Source organism: Aythya fuligula, chromosome 7 (genome assembly GCF_009819795.1).
Source record: "Aythya fuligula isolate bAytFul2 chromosome 7, bAytFul2.pri, whole genome shotgun sequence".
NCBI lineage: Eukaryota > Metazoa > Chordata > Aves > Anseriformes > Anatidae > Aythya > Aythya fuligula.
Genome location: NC_045565.1, coordinates 29,969,315 through 29,994,055, shown reverse-complemented (window position 1 = coordinate 29,994,055; position 24,741 = coordinate 29,969,315). Strand labels below are relative to the sequence as shown.

General features: G+C 35.2%; 1 protein-coding gene across 4 annotated transcripts in view; it reads right to left on the bottom strand.

The window, feature by feature from the left end:
- Positions 1-24,741, bottom strand: part of ATRNL1 (attractin like 1) — a 491,394-nt gene that overhangs the window by 97,632 nt on the left and 369,021 nt on the right. The gene's annotated exons all lie outside the window — the stretch shown is intronic.

Sequence of the window (24,741 nt, the reverse complement as noted above, 5' to 3'; positions counted from 1 at the left end):
TATTCAGTTATTCCTTTCTTCCATTTGCCCAAATATCTTTTCCCTTGCTCTTCAGATCCTGCCTCATTCTAATAACCTAGCAAAACAAAACTGTAGGGAAGCTGATCTTCAGCATTGCTTAAAAAGAAAAACACAACACAAAACCTTCTCTGCAAAGACTGCTGCCAGTTATCATTATTTAATTACAACACTTGAAATATTTTTATTATTACTAAAACTGCAGCTTCTGAAGGAAATATGTAAAAAAAACTCTCAAAGAAAGTTTCAAGGTCTGATGGCTACATGAAAAAGCATGAAACATAATCCTGTCTCAGCTTAGTGAATCACAGATGAGAAAGGGTATAATTCAACCCTAATATTTTAAAGTATCATGATTTTTAAGCTAAAAATGGAACTATTAGCATTCTGACTCAAAGTTCTTCAGGGACAGACAAACCTGATCTGAATGGAAAAGCAGGCCGCACAACAGCTGAACTATCTGAACTATACTGAGTTAGCAATACCAACTAGATGGTCAGAAGATTACAGAAAAGCAAAAAAAAAAAAAAAAAGTCTCAAGCAGTCACATGAATGCCACAAAAGTGTCACTCATTCTAAAGTAGTAAAGCCAGACAAAGCTTTCTTGGTAATTTCTATTCAATTTGGGGTAGAAATGACCAGAAGTGACAAGTGTTTAGTACTTTGCAGATTTCAGGTCAGTAGCAAATGGAGAAAAAGCTCAATTTTCCTCATCGGTTTGAGATATTTGTTCCTCTCAAAAGTAATTTCTTGATCTTAAATTAGAAGTTGTTTCCCCTGTAATGGGAAAAGGACAGGTCAGATAAAGGATACTAATGAGGATTACTTTCTCCTAAGACAGAATGTAATCAATACCCTCCTTAATTGGTCTGAAAGAGATATGATGGGGAAAGAAAAGGTTTTCACTTTAACTTTACTCAGCCTCCACAAAACGTTTAATTTCTGACTCATATTTTCTAGAATTAATACAGTTAAATCATCTTCTTGATTCTTCTATTATGGGCCTATTTCGTCTCACTTTAAGAGTAGAAAGGATTAAAGTGATTAGAAAGTGTCATTTGTTATCCAGCATAAACGATGCCACTCTGTGTCATGTTCCCTTCCCCTCCCCCCCCCAGCTACATTTACATAACTGGGTTAATTACTTAGAGAAAATATTTCTCTATCAATTCTGTGTTGAGGTGAAGTTAAAGGCACTTAAGAGGGCAGAAATCAAATCCTCTGTAACATTAACTTTTTGTAATATGCTAACATATGTAGCTCTAACAAGCTTCTTATTGACTCTCTTCTGCCTTCGAGGCCTGACCAGAGCAGATCTGGCTTTAAGGCTTATCAGATTTAGATGGGATTTGGTTTGTAAAAACCTCTAGGCTTCAAAGTTTATTAATTCTTTGAAGTGTACTCCAGTGTACTCCATTCTATAGCTTTTTTTTTTTTTTTTTTTTGGGGGGGTGTGTGGGGGGGAGGTGAAAGCTAGATTTCTGTGCACTACAGTCAAATAATTTTAGCTGAAACAGGATAGTGATATAAGGTGCCATGTGCCTTCTTGTAAAAGCAAACAATTTTTATTTTACACTTGTTTTGATGTTAAAACAAGTTTAAGGGGGATTTCCTACAGGCTGCAGACAGAAAAAAAAAAAAAATAATGAGAGTGTGACTCTTAGTGACTCTTAGGTTGTTTTTTCCCCTCCAAAATTTCAGGCCTATCAGATTTTCAACCTAGCATATTATCCAATTAAGGATCATTATCTGGACGCTCAGGCCTTCCCAAGTTTATGAATAAACAGATCTAAGCTATTGCATTCTGTCCTGGCATCTGACAGAAAGCAGACCTTAGCTTTCCCCTGCTGTCTCCTCCTGAAAAATGAAATACAAAATAAAAAAAGTTGTACCAAGAGCAAGCCTGGTGCTGGTTCAATGTTTCCCCTGCAGTGGTGAAGACAAACTGAAATACCATGACGTGCTTGGAAGCATTCACAGTTTTCTCAGTGTTCAGTTCTTTGCACTAAAGCTAGCTATGGGTCAAGTCAATGCTAAGACAAATCTAAGCTTTACAGCTGTTGAAATACTTAAGCCATAACAGATTTTAAAGTGATGTCATAGCAATGCAGTTATTGCTTGCCTGCCACAGGATCTGCTGATGACAGTTGAAGTTCTTATTCATCAAGGGGCCCAAATAATTGAAACAATCCATCTGCTGTATGCACTCTTTCTGCCTTTACTGCGATTACTTACGGCCATGTGATATTAGCCAGTGATGTCATACTTAATCAAGCAGTTGGTGGCGTTTGATCTCCGGAGAGCCACACTATGCTCCTGTGATGGTGCATAGGTAACTAAAATAATCCACCTGCTCCAAGCTTTCCTCTTGCAAAACCCAATGGGATGTGATATTTAGCAGTGACTGTCATAACTGATCAAGCAATTGCCAGACTTGTGCATATTTCCTGAAAGCTGCTCCTGTTTTTCATCATGAATTCCAGATAATTGAAATAATTGTCCTGCTCTAGGGCCCTGCTTTGACTCCAGCATTTTCTGCAGTGGGACATTTGCCTACTGTCATATTTATTTAAGAGCTGCAGTAGGAAGAGGCTTTGATTATTTTTTCACGAGATGTCATAATACCACAAAGGAAAGTGACATTATTCACATGGTTTGTATGACTGAACTTCCAGACACTGCTCTCTCTACTCACACCATGACTCACAAGCAGATGAGCTATGCTGCATCAGTCTCTCTGGTGGAAAGATGCAGGGAGAGTAATGAGGGAAAACATGCAAATTTTGCAGCCAGGATGATAGTAGGAATCCTATCTACTGCTTCCACACAACAAGTACCAAGTAATTTAAACACTATAGTGCTCTCTTTGTTAAAGGGACTTCCAGTACACTCTTCCAGTACACATTAGCTTAAGAGCCTATAACTATTTTACAGCAGACCTGGTAACCTATCTCAGGCTTTTCACTGCTTACAGCTGAAGTACAGACTTGCCTGTTGATTGATAAAGATTTTAGAATAGTCCAATTAAGCAAACCAGCCATAAAAAGCTCTTCTGCATTAATTTTCTATTGTGGAAATAGGAGCATAGATCTTACCCGTAGTCAGGTTATATTGGTCAGTTTTATTTGATAAGTACAAAAATAACACATTCACCCAGTAGATTAAACCCCACTCCTGAATTTACTGTCTTCATCTCAAGGATGGATGTTAAGTTGTGTTCATTACTCTGCTTAGCATCTGAGCAGGTCAAAGACTGACTGGCAGTGACTGTGAGTCTACTTCTAGGGTATCAGCAATAAACTTGCAACTATCAGTCAGCACCTTCCAGCACTTTCATTAAGATCTAACTTTTCTGCAGCAGAACTTTTTCACTTTTTTTTTTTTTTTTTTTTTTAGGGCTTTGATGTTGAGCTCTGCACAAAGCCCAGTGTATGGAATATTTTTGTTTTTTTTTTTTTTAAGACCTATAAGATAGCATCCATCTCTAATAACATCCAACTTTTCTGAAGTCCAAGCTTTCCTTCATATGCAGGTGTGTGTTTTTTTTGTTTGTTTGTTTGTTTGTTTGTTTTCAGCTCCTTATCTTTATGCAGATAACACCAAAAGGACTTAGGAGAAGTGCTGATTTTAAAGGGGGAAGGCTGCCAAATCTTATACAGGTACACAGTTAAGGATGATATCAATGATATTAGAGTTACAGTTATCTACTCTTTATTAAAAAGATTTGGATGAAAATGAAACCAACTTATATTCAAGAAGATCCGTTAAGAACATGACAGTTTACAAGTCAGCTGCATGATGAAAGGAATACATTTTCCTTATCCTACATCAAGAATGGTTTGAGAAAACCTCTTTACAATAATAAAAAAACAAAACCCAGTCTCTCTACTAATGTGTCTTGATCAGAAAGATTTGATGTGTATTAGTGTAAAGACATATGGAGTCAAGCCTTGACACCCAAAAGAGAATTGTCAAAAAAAAAAAAAAAAAAAAAAAAAAAAAAAAAAAAAAAGAGCTTCTACCTACATATAGGGACAGGTGGGTACTGAAGGCCTCTCATCTTGCACAGGGAGCTATGCTTGACATGGGGAGGAAAGCAGATCAAGTCCTGACCTTCAGAGGTTATTTCTAACCTTTGGGTCCTAGTGGCACTGTATCACTTGGAGCCCAACACCCCCCCACCCCATCTGTGACATATATTTTAATTAGAAGAATGATCTAGCCTGGCAGTAAAGTTTACGTCTCAGTTTTATAGGAGAAAGCTTACATAGGAAGATTTGATCTGCTACTCATGACTGTTTGTTAGTGAATGCCTACCTGAAGAAAGAAGATAACAGAGGACACTTGTCTGTATGTGTGCATACAATGGAGGGAAGGAGGGTCAAGGAGAAAAATCTGCCTTTTGATGAAATAGATTTAAAAAAAAAGTAGAAGTGATGACTGAATGTTGAGAAATTCAGACAAGTGACTTGATTTACAGATAATTGGCCCTTATTAATAAAGGAAAACATCACCGCAGCATTTTGTAAGCAGTGAGATGTAATTATGCATCATTAATTATATGGGCATGTCAACAAGAGGTCAGACAACACAACAGAAATGAGAAAGTAGTCCTATAGGCTGACAGTGTTTTAGTTAAAAAATACATGTTTATACAGCAATCTTGGTGGGAGAAAATTAGTCTTCATTTAAAACAGCTGAAAATCTGGGGTCCAATTCTGATTCCTGATTTAAAACCAAGAAAAAAAATCATTAAATAAAGTGATGGGAATAGGGGAGGCATTGCAGACTAAGTAACCACACACATTGTAAACCTGTCCAGACACGTCTGCTCATGAACACAAAATCAGAGACAGTTTCACTTACTAGGGGGTCAATAACAGCTTAATAACAGGAGTGAGTGGTACAATTCAAAGCAGATCTAGATTTCCTTATCACACACATGTTTAAGACAATCTACAACTATTATTTATTCATTTATTTATTTTTAAGTGGCTAGGAGAAGCAATCAAATCTGTTTGGTCTCTGTGTCAGCTCTTCTGTGTGGTGGAGTTGTCACTTCCAGTAATATGCCTCAATGCAAATAAAGCTGTGCATTATCTGTAGGTCATTATTTGAACCACAACTAAGAAGGACAAAAAAAAAAAAAGGAAAAAAAAAAAAAAAAAAAAAAAAAAAAGGAAATTTAACCTTTGTTAGCAGTGGAATAATTCCTTAAATTGCTTTTAGCCAGATTATTCCCTGTATCCTGAATTGCTTTATTTGCAGACTGATTTGCTTGTGAACAATGTGGAAGCAAGTTTTACAGCTTCACAGATGTTTCAAATACACTAGTAATACAATAAGGTATGTGATGTCAATTCTGCATGCAATACATAGTGCTTTATCCAATCCTTTCAATTTTTGTTAATTGATTAGAAATATACATGCAATATCAAAAGCCAAAAGCTTCTGAAGTAAAAAGCACTCAGTGTTCTAATGCTTGTCCCTAATGGAGTTCCCATGTATCTTTGCCAGCACAAGAGAGGCTTGGAAAGATTCTGGTAGTGCTGCTTCCTTCCCCAAAGGAAGGGCAAGACTTGGAAATGAATACATATACAGAAAGTTGTGCCAAAGAACATTTCAGGGATGCACCTTTTCATTGAAGATCTGGAACCGTGTTCGGTGATCTACTGGAAGGGAGTATCTTGTTCTAAGTTGCCAACATTTGTTTCTTCGAAGTTAGAGCTACTCTTTCCAAAAGTGAGTTTGTTACTTATGTGTTATTTCCTTGAGGGGAGGGGGCAATGGAGTTAAAAACATTATTCCCATCTCTTAACGTTCAGATATGTTTCTGTTCCCTGACAAGAAAAACAAGATTCAGTTCAAGATTGTAGTGATTAGAGTGATGACAATGGAAGTGCACTGGGAAAATCATTTTCCTTTCCAGCTCACTGGAGAAATCTTGTTTTCAGCAGCTCCATTTCACACACAAACCTCCCTTGAGATACTAAATTCAAGGCCTGAAACTGTCTCCTTTCCTCATGTTATTTTATCTTTTCACGTAATTACGGGAAAATTGCTAATGATCACACTGAACACTTTGATTAGATTTATCAATACGGCAAATCAAACATTCACTGTAAGTTAAGTCATGCAAGACACATTTCAATACAGAACTATAATGCCAGAGTTGATAATTTAAAGACAAGCATTTAATTGCATAAAAACTGGGAGGGAGAGTGCAGTGGGGTAAGTGAGACTGCCTTTGAGCAAACAGTAGGATAAGCAATGATAAGAATATCACTAAATATTTTTCTGATTCTAAGCCAGGAGAAGTAAATTCCTAATTCCTGGATTTTAGCCTGGTGCAAAAGGTAGTAGTGACCTTTAAAACTAGGTTGGCTTTTACTCCAGTTTGCATTTTCTGCTTTTTTTAAACCAGTGTTTTTGTCCAACAGTATGGCTGTTCTAATGGCCAATACATCTTTCCTTTCAAGTCAAAGCTGCTAGAGAACTTAGATACTATCCACTATTAACTGAATCCAGCCTTCTGCTTAGGCAGCAAATGCTACTTCTAGACAATGGTTATCTTGAGTAGCTATAGCATCATTAACTTGCCTCAAATGCCCCATTTTTGAAGATTGTTCTTGTTAGAAACAATTTTGGAAGAGTACAGAAGAGCTGAAAAGGGCTGAGTGTTTTAGATTAGACTATTATAGTAAAATTGAGCACCCCAATCAAATTCGCTGGTATCTAAACTGATTTATTGCATCCTAGTTCTTCCGTGTTAAAAGAGGTCTGACAATAAGTACGCATACACATCAGAAGTTTTGTAGTGGTGTTAAGCCTCCCCCATCCCCTTAGGTGAGACTGCAATTTAGACTACAGTTTACTAGGAAAAAAAAAAAAAAATCTCTATCTCAATATTACAGAACTATATTGATGAAATGTCCAACATCTCTCATGCTGCATCTGATAATTAGCAGTGAAGGTGTGACTTTGAGATAATACTGGATTGTTTTTGAGATAGGCTAGTAACAGAGAAACAGATGTTTGTGGGACTTTCTCAGACAGTACAGCTATCATACCAAGGTATATAGCCAGGTATATAGTAAGTGCACATTCAGGTATATAGCCAGAGCCACAGCCTTCTCTCCAGTTTTCAGTGGCAGAAGTAAAAGACATTTAGATGACTTCAGTGTACTTTACACCACCCTGAAACAATCACTCAAAATAAGAATCATCTTATTTGTTTATTAAAATACTTATATTGTAATCACTTATTTAGTAACCAAATAAAGAAGGTCGCCCACACTCCCAATAAATTATCTCTATCAGGATTTCAAAAATATTAATTTATTAAAAACTATTAAAAGAAACAAAGGCAATCAGACTAGCATTTCAATATTCAGGAATCTAAAAGAAAAAAATACTATTTCCACCTGGAAGAGTGAGGAAGATAGACATTTAGGAAAACAGATGTCATTCTTTCAGAATACTAATATTGTTGGTTTAGTCCATAGCTGTACAGATCACCTATGACAGCAGGATCTGGGAGTAACACCACAAAGGGATTGGCTTTGCTTATACCCTTCAGTATTTTGTCTTAAACTATTTGAAGGAAAAAAAAGAAAAAAGCTCAATCGACACTTTTAGAATCTTTACAAAGTAATAACATTTCTTGATAAACATATTACATATTAATGTAATGCTAATTTATCTTTATTCTATTAAAACTGTCACTTGGCAAACAAGATCCCAAACATGGAATAACTGGCAGCTTTTATTCTATCAAACTAAGCTAAAAAATAAATACATGCATATTTTTCAAAGGAAAAAATATAATCTAAAATTGCATTTCAAGACATTTGCCTAAGCATATGAGTTGGTGAATACATTTGTCAGTATTATCAGATTACTTTGCATTTTGTATATTCTACTTCTGTTTGTATAAATACTGGTAACACAGGAACTACAGGTGATCAGGGCCATTCTACTAATTTGTAAGAGGAATGCTGTGCTTATGTTGGGAAAAATAGGGCACTGAGCCAGGACTTAAGTACTTATTGTGGCAAAAGTACCTTTAATAGAACTTACAATTTGAATGTTCTGTAATTAAATTTACATCCACATAAAAATCAAAACAGTGTAGGTTCTCTAACTGCAATGAGAAACAGACAAGAAAACCCTTGCACTTGACAAGGAAGCCCTCTTGACTTAAAGGGTACTCAACGCAACAAGTCTTGGCATCCTCTACAGATCTGCTAGAATCAGTAGAGTCTCCATAAAGCATTTGTCCAAAATAAACTAGTAGAAGGAGGGATATACCCATTTGCAACTTCAAAATTTAAAAAAAGTTTTTCAAAGTTGAAGGAAGATTTTATTACATTTATTATTTTTATTAGATAGATTTGATTTATTACATTTATTAAATATATTTGAAAGACAATTTGATAGTAATATTCAGCACAGCATTTTTGATGACTGGTACCTCAAGTTTTCAGAAGGGTCTAGATCTTCCTACAGGCAGTCTTCAAGAGGGAATGCAAGACAATCTTTTCTGAAATACTGCACAATGGTGTGTATAATGGAGTTAGGATTTGTTGTGTATTTTGCAAATTAGCATATATAATTTTCAATTTTGCTAGTAATTCAAAAAGCTTTAACACTTATTTCATTAGTCTAAGCTTGGTAATTCAGCCAATGAAAACTAAAGTGGTTAAGTTGCATTAATCAAAAACAATGTTAACAGTTAATTTTCTGAATGATAGAGCAACATAAAAACAAACTAAAGTAAAACTATGATTAATTAATTGATTAGCTGGTTCCTGTTGAGAAATTATGTTCAATAAGGGTCTGTCAATACAAATTGCTATCAATTGCCACTTTATGAAGTGCCAAGAATAATGGGTTCAGGTGCATATTAGAACTGGTTGTCATGAATGCCAATTTACAGGAGAAAAATAGACTGTTTATCACCTAATTTAATTTCAAACAGTTAACTTACTTGTAATAACTCATTTTAGCACTGAACGTTCAATAACTTGACTGTTGTTAAAAGCACCAGCTAATAAGTTTGCAAATTTAAATTCTGTAAATAATTTAAGCAGCCTATAACTCAGTTTTGCTATTGACTAGTTTGAGAATACTTAGCAACTGTATTTAGCACCCAGACACCTCCATTCCTCCCACCAGCAGCACATTTAATTGCAAATGTTCCCCTACTGCTCTAGCATTAGGCTTGACTCTGTAAGCTTTCAAGAACATGGAGAAAGATGCAATGTTGCTCGGCTCAGCTGAGGAGAGGGGGGCGTCTCTTAGGTCACACATGCTAGCAATTAGAGCACACTTGGAAGCATTTTATATACTTTTAGCACATCTGGGCAGTGCTGGTGTCCAGATGCTGAATAAGAAAATGCTTGCTGGTTTGTAAGCAGAGTGAAAAAGAGGCCAAGTTACCCTGTTTGGGGGTTGTGGGCCTTAGTTAATCCTTTATTATCCTTCCTGTTTCTAGTCTTTTTAGTTTATTTTATGGCAATTGTGAACCAGGAATATTCTTATCCAGGGGATTTACAATGACTATGACTTCAGTTAGGAGTCCCTGCATATAGATATGCAGTTATATTATAGCAATAAATTAAGATTGTGATTATTTAATAGTTTATTAATCTGCTTAAAGCTTTACATCTACAAACCATATATCAAACCACATATAACACTTGTGGACACACTGGTAAGTCCTTGTAATAGCTTGAAGTTCCTGAATATCAAAATACTGTCAGCTTTTTTTTTTATTATTTTTAAAGAAAACTTAGCAAACAAGGTATTGAAACCAGTTGTGTTCCAGCATACTCACAATAGGTGCCCGTGAAACTTCACCAAGTTGGACTCTTATCTGTCAGATATGACAGTGCATAAAGCTTACAGACAGTTTCACTGTTAATGGAGATACCTTGTGCTAGCACACTGTACATTCATTAGCGGACACAGATCACTTTATATTTCAGATATTTATATTTCTGCTGCATTAACATTCTCCTGTAATCTGACTTCAAGAAAGATCAGCCATGGTTGCAAACAAGCAACAATAAGCTAAAAAGTTTCAAAAAGGCTTTTCAACTCTCCTGTAATAACATGAATTGATTTAATAAAGAAAAAAGTTCAACAGCAAAGCCTTTGAAATGCCACCTCAAAAACAGGTCAGATTCTTACTTCCTAGGTTCTCTTTTACAGCATGAAAAGCTGTCTTTTGCCTCATGACTCCCCTCCTCATGGGAACTCCCATGGATCATTTCTGTTAGTAAAAAGAAATCCATTTACTAAGCCTATCCTCGAGCTAACAGACTGAGCTTCCATTGGGAAAATGCTGCAGGCTGAACACTGCTATTGACCAACCTAGTTTAAAAATATAACAGTACATAACCAGCACAACACTAGCCTTGCTATTTATCAGACAGTATACAAAGATCTTGAATAAGTAAGGAAATATTTTAGCTTTAGCTTCAAGTGAGGCTAACAGAGCGCTTGAAGTCAAAAAACAAAACAAAAAAACTTGAGAACAAGTCTGATATGTCTCTTCATGAATAAATGTAAATGGAGTTTGAGATACATTTGCTCTTACTGTTCCAGGAGCAGTTTAGGATGACAAAACTCAGAAAGTCATTGTCATCATCCCTTTCCACCCCCCAATAAGATCTCCAGAGTAGGTAGAGTGAGGACAAGTTACAGAGATCCAAAGTTATACTGACAAATGAAAAGACAATCAGAGATGGGAACTTCTTAATCTAGAATCCTAGATTTCATAGCTCTAGTTTCATTACCAAAGCTAACAACACATGTACCTATGCCAACAGGCTTTTCCCAACCCTGTCAGCACATATTTAATACCTTAAAGGCAGTGGGAAAATATGGCATTTTGTTTTTCCCCTTTTAGGGGGCATGGAAAGAAAGAATTCTCAGTCAAAAGCTTATATATTTACAGTAAATGTGCTAGAAGTTTCAAGAATTACATTGTCTGAATCAGAATAACAGTGAAGTGGACTTTAAAAAGCACTTTTTTCCCTTGAGCATCTCATTGCAAGTTTGGCAAAAAAATGCTGCAGTTCTAAAGAGAAATTGCTTGAAAGAGCTTTTTCATAAAGAAATGTGGCCATAATTCATAATTTGAAGTCTGTATCACATCTTAAACTCTTACTAAGAAGTACAAGAATCTGGAATTAAATTGGAACAGCAAAGGTAGTATTCAAGCTTGCAAGGCATTACCACACACCTGAAAAAAAGTGTGTTGATCTTTCCATTCAACACCAGGATTGACTGATCCATGTAACAGTCTACATTAAATTAAAATAGAGGCAGCTTATAATTAATTGAATTTGAAGTATCATCTAGTATTTCTATTGGCATCCAAATACAAGTGGCATTTGATTCTATATGATCCATTACTTCAATCATTACATGGTAATAAAACCTTTTAATAAAGCTTTCAGATGATAAATAACATTGATCTGTCAGAAATTGTTATTTACCATTGATAAACATTATGTAGTAAGACAGCTGTAAGGAAGACATACGCATCATGAAACAGCTGAATGCAAGGTCCTACCTAGACACAGGATGCTATTCATCCTAGGGGGAACTAGGAAACTAACTGAATCTCAGTAAAAAGATTAGTACAAGCTCCCATTGTGATGTTACACAGAAAAACAAATACTGGGTGCAGACAGAGGAGTAAAAAAAGATTAGTGCAATGCTGCTTTTTGTATAACATTTGTAAGATTCCATTCATTTTTGTACAGATCCTCAACCAGCATGAAGCAAACAAAACCATATCAGTTTAAGACCAACTTTCAGAGCTCGCTTTTCAGGTCCAGTCCTACTTTCCAAACAAGGAAGACAAAAGGTGCAGAATCATATCACATTCAGAGGAGAGCTACAGAACAATTTGTAGTTTAGGAAACATATTTTGTAGTGTGAAGAACTCAATTAGCTTTATTGAATACCTTTTAAAAGGCTATTAAATCAAGATCTACAAGTACCAATAAAAAGTAAGATTTTGAGACCACTTTAATAGGCAAAGGCAAAACAAATTTAAGTAGCTCTTAAATTTATCACAAGTTGGTGCATTACTTAAAATAGATCCATAAAAAAGTTGAAAAGTATTAACCATTCAAAGAACACAGATACAGACTGAAAGGATCAACTGTGACCAAAATGAGGACATGTAAAATTTAGATATCTATTCCAAAGATACTGGTCCACCAAAATCCTCTCTGCATTATTTTAATGGCACTTAAATCCCTGTCTGTCTTACTGCAGGAACACCTGAGTAAACATGCCTTTACTCACATTTTCTATAGAAAAATTAAAGATTCATGATTAAGTAGGCCAGAATGAATTTTTAAGCTATCCTTAAGATATTACAAGAGAGATCAAGATTGATTCTACCTCAAAAGGCAATATACGAACATCACACTGCAACAGTTCTATTGTATTAGAGGCTTGGATATCACATGGTGCAGAGATTAGAAAAGCCGACACCTTTTTTCTCCCAGAACAGCAGCCTAGATCCTGGGTCAGGTTTCCCCCAACTCTGAGATCATGAACTCACTTCTCTACATTGTCATAACCATGGCAATAAGTGACAAGACCAGCTCATAGCCTTATGTCCAGTTCAGAGATTATTCTTTGACTCTGTTGGTTGATGGCATGTAACACTAGTTTACTGTGAGGCATTGAGTTACTTTACAACAAATAGAAACAGCAGAACCACCTCTGTTTTTGAGTGCAGTAGCATGAACATTTAGCTCCAAGAGACCACGTTTAATTGTGAATTTTTATTTGACACAAGCTTCCTCTATCCTGTTTTGGGAACATTTGAAGAGGTGTCCCTTCGGAATATTCCCTGTTGGCTCTGCTCCACACATGGCTCTTGATTCAGAAGAAAATCAAGCATCTAAAAGTCGGAGTACTATAGCAACAGATTATGACACCAAGATCTCTTGGGAGAAGTTTATCCCAATGCTTCATTCAGTATTTTTAAATTGACATCGTATTTCTGGATGAGTGCTAGTTAAGCCTTGCATTTGTAGGAATAGCTGTAGTAATAATTGGGTTATATTTTATGGCTTCTGTTATGCTGAAAGCCACATCTAGATTGAAGATAGAAAGGGCCAATATAAATACTATTATTTACAAGTAAGACACTAGATAGGAAACAAGAAAACGTGGGCTTGCTTCCAATTTTTCCCTCCTTGGTTTTCCTGTGTGCAAAGTGGGATGAATATCTAGTGGTATATAAGAAACATTTTTATGCCTAAACATGAAAATAAACATTGTTTACTAGTAGACTGTTTCAAATAGCTACAAGGCTACTGAAATATTGAATTACTACAATATTTGCTTTCCCTGACAGGTTCCTCATCTGCATTGTATACAATTTACTACTTTAAATAATTTAAGACTGTAAGTCAGCAGAAGGACATTCACACTTCAGGAAGCCTGACTCTATACTCCACAAATACCACTTAGATTATGACAATGACTGTTAGATAATACTGAAGAACCTCACTTCATTAATTGTGACACTTAAGATACATTGGAGTCTCGCCAGCATTTTAAAAACATTTTAAACCACACCATTAGTACATTAATAACTCAACATCATGTTACAGGAAAGGAAATGAAGTACAACATCAGCAGTGTTGATTTTCTCTGAACATGCAAACAGCAACAGGACACTTCACTGTTCATTCTGTAGGAATATTTGCTTCATGACAAAGAATAGATTTTATTCTTTTCACACCACTCCTTTTAAATTTGATCTGTGCTCACAACTATGTTACATATATATTTGTGCTATTTTCTGAATCAGTCACATGGATAAATACCTAAAGACTCTATTGCAAGTTTAACAGTATAAATCTTGGAATACGGTACCTATTTAAATATATTCGTGAAGAAAATACTAAACTTTCACACATCCATTTTTATAAGGGAACTTTTAATCTAAAGAGACTTCACAGATTACCCTTTGCGTACGGACTTAAAATGATAATTTTAAAAAAAAAAAAAAAAAAAAAAAGTTACCTGGTTTTCTACTCAGAATCAGTAACAACCTTATTAGGAGTGCAGATTATTTTCATCATTCTGAAATCCCTAATTGACATTCTTGCCCCTTTATTCTATGCAAGGCAGGTGGAGGGGTGAGCAGGGAATTCCTATCATATAATTGGTAAATAGTCATATATGGAAAAAAAAATCACAGGGATGACACTAGCTATTTCCAGGAAGATGCTATTGAATATAGCCAAGTATGCATTAACTTTTTTTTTAAAAAAAAAAAAAAAAAAAAAAAGCTTGAGTTTCTAGAAGAACAGAGTTCCACTTTCTCATCAGAATTCCAACAGGGTAGTACTCAAGTTTTCATATGAAAAAGCCTACATTGCGTCTTAAGAACACTATGCAAAGCATCATGAGCTTGTTTGTGTCACTCTCTCACACTGGTTGCCCTTTGTAGCAGTACCCTGCATTGCTACTACACCTAACTTGTGTGCATGTTTCCAGCACTAACCACAGCTACTCAACAGCCTTGTTACCACTGGAATACCACCACCTCCAGAATACACTGTAGTGTTGGCTCACCTGCATCACGTGCATTTTGAGATCATATATATAGCAGGAATGCTATACATAAAAGGTGGGTATTTTGTCTTCCCCTCTTCTGCTGCTTTGCAGTAATTTTATAAATATTACTTATGGCAACGGGCAGGGTTTGGCTTACTTAGGTCACAGCTTTTACATATTCCATCACTTTTTCCTCACACAACTTCCCCCTTTATTTATAGCAGGTAAATGGAATTAATTGTACTTACCAGCTACTCAACTTATTCAATGGTTTTACAAGTTGGAACAAGAATATATTATGGTATTAATCAGTTATTTGCTATTGAACCTCAGATTACCATTATCTTGAAATGGAAAAACCTGTACGTCCACCCAATGTAGGAAGCCTCATTCCTACTGCAGTTTGTTTCCAAGGTCACCATATCATAGGGTCAGTAATATGAACTAGCACTAAAGAATTTTTAGATACTTGAGAACAATTATTATATTTATAGACTTTTTTTTTAAAAAAAAAAAAAAAAGGCAAAGCTGTTATTGTTTGAATCACTGTAGAAGTGACCAGAGGTGAACTGAACATTTGTTCTGCAATTAGGACAGGCAGAAGAAGATACAAGAACGTACAGGCTTTCTTCAATTTCCATCAGAATCCCTCTACTCTTTATCAAAGTAAATACTAATGCTGACTGCTCACTAATGCCATCAATTTCTAAGAGTTTCTTCTGCCTTTATCTAACTTGCTTTATAAGTATCATTTTTAAAACATATCCCATCATAAAACAACTTATACAGGAGCTAAGAGTTCATTTGAGCCGACATCTGTGGTAATAGGCACTGTATATAAGACAAATTTCCTTATCTGTTACACAACATCTTTTGCTTTAAATATGGCTAATTACTGCCATTTATTAGAGATGAGACAGTCGAGTATCCTTCCTTGTGTCACATTGATTTCAAGTTGCTTATGACTGCGCAAAATCGGTGACACTGAGTTTCTGAATACAAGTTTGAGAAGATTCACTGTGTGCCTCAGATATTAACACAGTGCCTTCACAGAAGCCTCCAGATAAGGAAAAAGGGTACACATACTAGCATTCAATACATTCATGATCTCATCCATTGAGAATTAAAACATTTATAAAAGTAGATTAGTAGATCGATAGCATCAGACCATATATAGTAAACAGGACAATTTCTTTATTTGTAGCTTAAATAATTACTTTTGGTTTCATTATTTGTATGCACTGATAACGGTTCATTTTCAAATACAACCCATTCTCCACTTCCTATAGCAGCTCTACAGAAACTTCAGAGTAGTTCCCAAGATACATCTACAATAATCACAAGTAATTATTTATAAGTTCAACCACAGTGCAACTGGCTATAAAATTGGTCCTGCCAAAGTTTATGAACATGCTGAACTGCAGCTGCCTATTTACTGTTAGGTCAGATAGACTAGTTTTGGAAAGACAGGTAAGCACATAAGTTTGTTTGGAAGATTAGGACCCACATTATATTATTCACAGCAACATGCTAATACAGGGGATTGATTATCATTAACTCATCGGTTGGAAAAGCTGAAAAAAGAAGAAGAGAGGCTAGTTACATGAAGACATGTGTAAAGTAATTACTAAGACTTGTCAGAAGATGGATTAGAAAAATACTACTAAACCAAGGCTCAGACCATCTCTGATGTAAAAGCATAGTCTTTAAACACACTAACACTTTTGTTCATATAACAGTGTTGTAATTTACTTAGGAGAAAGCTATTTGGGATGACTCACCAATTGAGCACCTGAGAGCACTCAGTCACTATTATCACTGGTTGACAATCAAAGCCAGTAATAAGATATAAACAGCTGAATAGGATAAACTGTAAGTATCAATTAAAGATATTAACCTAAAAATGCATGGTCTAGACACTTAGCACTGAGATGTGTTACTAAATCACTGAAAGAAAGTTATGCCTTTATGATGTGGCAAGGATTTTTTAATTAGTCATGTAAACAGACTTATTTCAACAAAGAGGTACTGTATATTTCAGTGAAACTGTGACATGATTAAGAGCAGCCAGCCTATTGCTAGATGAATAAGAAAAAAGTACTTGGTAGAAGAGTTACATCTGCCCAGACTACCTGGCAGGTTTCAAAGGAGAGAATAGCAAGGAAGTACTAATGCAAATAAAAGAATATTTTTAATAGTGGATTCTCTTAAAGAACAGCTGATACACACAAATAAGAAACTCTGACTGATGCGTTACCAAGAAAAAAAAATAAACACCAAGCAAACAGAATCACACGAAAAGAGACAAACTTCTTTCTCAAGTAATGCATACTTGAAACCCATTTTTTCTTCTGTTTTTACTTCTTTAAGCAATTAAAATAGCATTTGCTATGTCAACTTGCATAACAACTTCACCTTTATCTTGCTGAAGCACCTTGCATAAAACAAGAAAGAAGAGAGACTTTTCTTCCCACAACTCACCAGCTTTCCAGGCTGCTTTTGGTGGCCAGCCATGGTTTTTCACACTTTCTTTTCATGACATCTCTCAGTATGATTATAGACTTTTCACACAAGGTGGCGAATTTGCTATTTATTTGGATATTTTTTTTTTTTTTTTATTTTACAGGTGCTGTTTCTAATTGGCTAACTGGTCAAAGCTGAGCATATGTAAAGGCCTACAAGTAGTTCAATCTTCATTAACCCTTTCTGGTTTGTTCCCTGCAAACTGTGTGTAGTTTACGAAAAAAACTCTTAAAAAAAAAAAAAAAAAACTCATCTCACCATATATGACCCACAAACTCAAAACTGTGTTTTGTAACTGCATGTACATTGCCAATATTTAAACACATCCTTTAATACATTCTTCACGATGTATTGTATACAATGGTACTAAAATGTAAGGGCCAGGAAAAAATTATGGACTTCACAGACTTGCATAATAAGAAAAAAAAAAAAAAAAAAAAAAAAAAAGCTAAAAAACTTGCCTCATCAAGAAATATCAGGAGAAAAAAAGACATCGACCACTGTTACATGCTGGTACTGAGGGAAGTGCCTTTACAGCAGTTTTTTGATTACATTAACCTCGAAGTTGCTCTAGTTTATTCAAGACTTTATATCCAACGTTTTTTCCATGAAAAAAAAAAAAGTCTGAAAACCTGAGGTAGTTTTATATTTTTTGCTAAAGGTATCCATCTGGTTGAGTTAGTAGGAAGTATATATAGATTCATCACAACCTCAACAATACACAGAGAGGCATATAGAGACATTGTTCCAACAGTTAGAAAAGTGAAAGCTCAGCTGAAATTAAAAAATATGAAGGGATGTGAATGGAAACAGAAAGGACTTCTGTAAGTCTGTCAGAAACAAGAGCAAAGGATGCATGAGGAAAATGTAGGCCTGCTGCTCAGTGGGTCAGGAAACCTAGTGACTCAGGAGACAGAAAGAGCTGTAGTATTCCACACCTTCTTTGCATTGGTCTTTACTGATAAGGACTTCTCTCAGGTCTCCCAAATCCATGATCCTACAGGCAGAGTCTGCGGAGGTGTAGTATTACTCATAGTATGCATAGTAGACCACTTAAACAAACTGGATATAGTCAAGTGCACAGGATCAGACAGGATGCTGTGGGAGCTGGCCAATGGCACTGAGAAAATGCAATAATCTTTGGTCATGGTGATCAGGGATGTTCCTGTAAAAAGGCAAATTTTACATACATCTGGGAAAGTTTGGGCCAGTCAGCTGAACTAGCTTCCCCCTGTCCCTGGGAAGACTATGGCAGAAATCTTCCCAGAAACCATGTCTAAGCACACGAAAGACAGAAAGATGATTAGGAACAGCCAGAAGGACAAATTTGGCCACAGAAACCTGTTTGGTTTTGGCAATATGACTAGCTTAGTGGAAGACAGGTGGATGGTTCCAAACCTGACTTTAGCAGGGCTTTCAAAGAAGTCTTCCACAATTTTCCTTTGTAAACAAACCCATGAGATATAGGTGGCCTAGGATTTAGAAGGAAAGGCTGACAGTATTTGTTAATTCTTAAGAGAAGGCTGAGGTAGGATCTAATTGCTGACGCCAGACATGCCTTTTCTCCAAGGCTCACAGGGATTAGACAATAGGCAGCAGAAACAGGTTGCAAGAAAGGAGATTCTGATGAGAAATTAGGAAAAAGTTTTGCACAAGGAGGGTAGCCAAACATTTGAATGATGGCTAGAGAGATTTTGGAATCATCATCCTTAGAGATATTAGACGCACCATGGGCGAGGGCCCTGAACAAGCTGATTAAAGGTGGTTTGACCTTGTCTAGGGGTTGACTGACCTACAGTCAGTCTGACTGATAGATGAGAAGTTTCTTACAACCTAAACTAGCCTATGATTTTCTAAACTGTATTAGTCTATGATTCTATTGTGCATGATGAATGCTGTTTTCTACAGATTAGGTTTATTGTCTAATTCAAATTCAATAATGAAAAATACTGAATTTCAGCTTAACATGAACTTTTCGAATAGGGATCAGTTCTTTGGTCGTATTAACATAAATTCACCAAAACAGCTGGATAGAAAATGAGGTTTACAGTGCTGTAAATACTCAAATAAAAAATAGTTGTACTCATCTGTCACAAGTGTTCAGTGTGTTACTACCTTAGTGATCATAATGCTAAAACAGAATGGTACTTGGAGAAGATCTGCATAGCAATGAAGAAATGCTGGTTGGAGTTAAAATCAGGAAAGGTATAGGTGAGTGTGGGAAAGCATTTTGAAGACCCTACAATTACACAGAAGGTGTACCAAACAATGATTAGCATTATACGCTGTTTGAAGAGCTTTTGGCTTTCTCATTCATTCCAGCTCTCATTAAGCATCATTTCCGTATAATGCTTTTTGCTTTTCCCAATTGATTTGAAGTCACTACCCCACATTTTGGAAGATAATGAGTTGTTTGTTTTCTTTCCACTTCTCAGGGAGACTTCAGCTCTATGATATGCTTGGACATTTTAAGCCCTTTGAAAAACTATCTGAAACAGAATAATAGTGTATACCTCTGTAGCAAAGGCTATTGCAGAGATTGCTGTAAAAATGTCAGTCCTAAGCTTTATTTTCTGTGTTGGCTTTCTGAAAAATGTAAGTTCAAAGTTTCAGACCTCATCCTCAAAATGCTCAGTGGCTAAGATGGCACATCTAAATCACTGCCTCAAGGTCTGTGATCAAGCCAATAGTTGCCTGTTTTCCTTTTCTTACACAAGAGAACTTTTGGGAACAAACCTAATGCCAAGTATCACAGGAAACATACATGTATCTTCCTGAGGATTATGTCATTAATGTGAGTTAAATCTTACTAAGTCTGCAGACTCAAAAACTTCCTTATCATGTATCACAAATCCTAGACAGATTTCTCTGACTTTGCCTTTTCTAACATAAACATATGGCAAAATGTATACACTTAATAAAACAAAGCATGATGTTACACACTCCTTTTCTTGGAGATAGGATGAGAGAGCAAATGTGACAGACATTAGCAACTAATGATGTTCCATTTACTGACAGAAAGCAATCAGATAATGTGGCAATAAGCATTTACAAGCACCTACATAAAACACCAATTTGGAATACAAATGAAAACTCCTACTTATAGTCTAACACAGTGAAGATCACATTTTAGTGTCTTTATCATTAAAGGTCAAAATGGATCAATGTGTTGTAAACAGAATGAATGAATCTACATATACAGTGGGCATAGACACACTGTAAATACAACACAAGTGCCATCCAAACCTTGGTGCTAAAAGCTTCAAAAACCTCTTGGTATTATATTTTAAAAAATTAAATGTTAGTCTTTGAAATGACTGTGTATTGAGAACTAGCAATAGTTTAGGCATCGGGAAAAATATATAAACCCTATCATTTGTAATTATTATTTACTATTTTATATTTTTGCTCTTAAAGTTTAAATATATTTGTTAACATTCTAGATAGGACTCATTGGATTATTGTACTCTTGCAAACATCAGATCTACATTTTGTCTGCCATGTATAAATGTCAACAATCAATGAACATTTCCTACACTAAATGCACAGGTTTTATGCCATTTATTGTTGTGAATATCAATAGCTATATACAGTGCGCATGAAAGTTGTACCACTGTCAAAGCTTTGAAAATTATGGTTTGGGTTCCATGCAACACATTACTTAATGAAGAGGTCACATTAGGGGAGATCTGGAAGCAGTTTTGTGCAGTTTTATGTATGTGTTTCTTCTGCAATTTTATGGATATATGTGTTACTTCCAAGGCAGCCTGCATCTTCATGTATAGCCATACATTAAATATTGCTTTCCTTTAAGGTCCTATATTGTTCATATGCCTCTTCCAGTTCTCCTCTTACTTCTTTCTCACCTTGAGCTGTTACAGCTTCTTTAAATTAAAAGCGAAAGGAAGTCACAAACAGGACAGACACCTGGCTTAGAGAAGCTTATTTAAAATCTTCTTTAGCTATTTATTTTGCAAACGACTGGCAAACTGGTTATAAACTGTTGCTAGGTTGCAATGACATTGGCATTTTGCACTCCAAGGGATATTGTCCACAGCAATTTCCTACTAGGAGTGAAATAGATGCTGTAACTATTTTGGAGAAAAAGAAAAGTAAATATTCAGATTAACATCCAGGTAGATTTTTATTTATTTATTTATTTTTTTCTCCAGGCGGAACTTCTACTGGGAATTGATAAAAATAGGAGTTTTTCAAACTTTACTTTTTATACATCTGCAATTATTCTGCATTTGACTATACACACAAATCCACTATTCCTCAATACATATATCAAAGTGTACAATTTCACTAGTCTAGTTTTTAAATATGCTGTAGTGGATACACATTGTGCTGGATATGGTCTTATGCAACTCTACCATTGCTGAGTTTAGCGAATGATGGGAGAATGTAGCTCAAATAATAATCCATGATTAAGCACTGAAGATACATAGGAGTTTGAAACAGTAGGTTTTGGATATTTTTTTATGGATTTTCAATTTATTATGCTTGGCTGGTTCTGTTTAAAACAATATTCTAATATATTTTGATTCTTTTAATATGTCTTTTGTTTTGTGTTTTTGTTTTTTTTTTTTTTTTTCATGAAGAATATTAACAACAACAACAACAACAACAACAACAAAAATAGGCACTTTACAGCATCCACAAGTCTAGAGAAAATTGAACTCACTGGTTATCATTGCCAATATCATGTCAGCTCCTGTTGCTATATGTAATGAAGATCACAAAGACTGTCTTACATTTATGTGTTTTGTGTTGGAAAACACAATTTTTTTGGTGGGTCTCTGAATAATGCTTTTCTTTTTTTACATATAAACTAATATTTAAGTGTGTTCAACATTTGATTCCTTCGGTTTCCTACAATACAAAAAATATCTCAATATAAAATGCATTGCTCGTCTACCTTTCCAGAAGCCCAGTGCCTTTTCTTTTAATAACCATTAAGGTGTCTGCAGAACAGAATAATTTTATTTATTAACTCCAGCTGGTTCAATATTTATACATTTTTTTCTAAGGCCTAAATAGTGGAAAAAAGAAGCTGACAGCAAGTGTCCCTTTAAACTTTCTGTTTCTTACCAAAAGCTGGATAATAAAGATAAGAAAAAGGTCATCTCACCAAGGTTGTAGGATGAGGAATAGCACTGGAAAAGTAAAACTTCTAACAAATAAAATTCCAATAATGTGAATATGTACCAAAGATGAAAAAAAAAAAAGGAAAATTTCATACATATCTGTTAAACTTTACACTAATGAACACTTCACGCTAATGAACAATAATGTTTTATGGTATTTGCTATAGGAAGCTCTAATAGGTTAGTATAATACATTATATTTATAACTGTAAGCAATAACATATCACAAATATTGCTTACTCTTTAAAGGAGCTCCTGTTATAGAGAGAGCTCTGATTCAAATTTATTGATATTCCAAATTTCACTGCAGTCTAACTGTCTTTGTAACTTCTACATTACTACAGAATCTACTACACTTCAATACACCATTCATAATCCTTTGATTTCCAACAGAAATTTTACAAGGAAACAACTCCTTCAGAACCTTTTAAGAATCATACCATTGTGCCCTAAGTCCTGATTGAAGTTATTAATTTTTCAAGTTTTAAGAATATTATGATATTTTATGTAATAAGAAATGTTGAGATTATTACTAAAACTGACACTATTGGGTTCCTCTCACCAAAGTGATCTAGTCTGCCTGTAGCTACTACAATACTTTTCTAAACAATCAGTGTAAAAATGGAAGCTGCTTCTCAAAATATGCAGAGGGAAAAAATAATGTCTAAACTGCAGGCTTCTTCAACTGAAAAGTTAGGGAACAAGAAGAAATGCTGTGCAGTATGCTACATTAAATTTCCCCCACTCTGTTGATAGGCAGATTAGAGTAGGACTCGCATTTTCCTTTTTTCCAATAGCACAGATGAAGAATGATCCAGACAACAAAAGAGCTGAACTTCAATCTCTACTAAATCCAGGAGGGTGTCATGTAGAGGAACCTGCTCTGTCCTTTTTCTTGAAACTTCCCTGTGCAACTGGAAATTCACGAGCCCAAAGCAAGCAGGCAAATGAAAGTTAGACACCAAAATTAGACACTTTTGTTGTTTCAGTATGCATTGTTGCTAGCTGGATGAACTGAAACTCAATTACAGAGCTAGGAAACAGCATTCAGGTAAACCCTACAAGGTAAAGCTAAGGAGTACAAGCTGCCAAGTATCAGCCACCACATTACAGTGGCCAGTTACACCTGGAAGCATGGGAAATACTTGATAAAAGACAATGGCTTCTGTATCTATTTGTTCCTCTTCTCCTTTCCTTTTAAAGAAAGTTTAAAGAAAAGTGTATAAATAACTTCTGATCTAAAACCAAAAGAAATACTCAGAAAACATGTTCAAAGAGCATCCTGTCAGAGAATGGCATGTACAAACCAGGTGAAAGGCCCAGCCAAAGAAACCAAGAAAAAAAATCATTTTGTGTGCTCTATAGTTATCCTGAGAGTATAGTTGTTTCCATGCTTTGGTGTTTACACAATTCTGGAAAAATTACATTGTCATGGACTTGCTATCCAAAGGCAAGATTCCCATAAGCAAACTTTGTTAAAAGACAATCCTAGAGCTACAAACATATGTATTTTATTCTGCATCCACTGAATTTTGTATCTATCTACTTTATGAAACAAGATTTTATTTATTAATATTAATGAACATAGGACACGTACAGTGTCATTTTTCATAACATTTACAGACACATCTAAACACTTCTGCTTGAAAACAATCAGAATATGTATTTTGATACTTTCAATTTGCATCTATGCATAACATAATACACCAATTTAACAATTTCTATTCACAGCATGCCAATATCGCTGAAACACCTACATTTAGCTAGTCAGCCAAAAATCCAGCTAATTGTTCCAATTGAGCATAAAATTTGTTGGCAATTTTCTTCAACACAAATCATATATTTCTATCCAAGTAGTTTCTATAGTCATTTGATTATGCAGTACATGTGCAAAATAAATTTTGTGAAGTGGAAAGATGCATTTTTATTTTTTTTAAAAATGAACAAAATCAGGTTTTCTGAACTGGATTCACAGGTCCTAGAGCACATAGGCTGCTAAGTAGACATTTTACTTTCTTGCTAGCATGAAATATTAGGAGACTAACTCGGAAGTATAAATATCTCCTGTGCATCATTTTTAAGGCATACTCACAATGTCTGTTCACCCTTTTGGGTAAATTGATTCAACAGAAATAAGTAATCAAACGAGAATTCAGGAACTAAAAATGTGTTTTCTGTGAGTTTAGAGACTGCATGCATTCCAGAATTAATCTAGATTTTCCTTTTAAAAAATCATTTAATGTAAGGATTCTGTCAAGACATCAACAAGTTTTGAGGTGTTGGTGTATATTGTAACAATTAACATAAGATAATTGTGGTCAGTATTAAAAAATGACTCGGCTTATTCCAGACAGCATTTCTCAGACTATTAGAGTTCACATATGCCAAAGGAGGGAACTATTTCTTATAAATCTTAAAATTTTGTTAACTTGACTCCAGGCAAGGA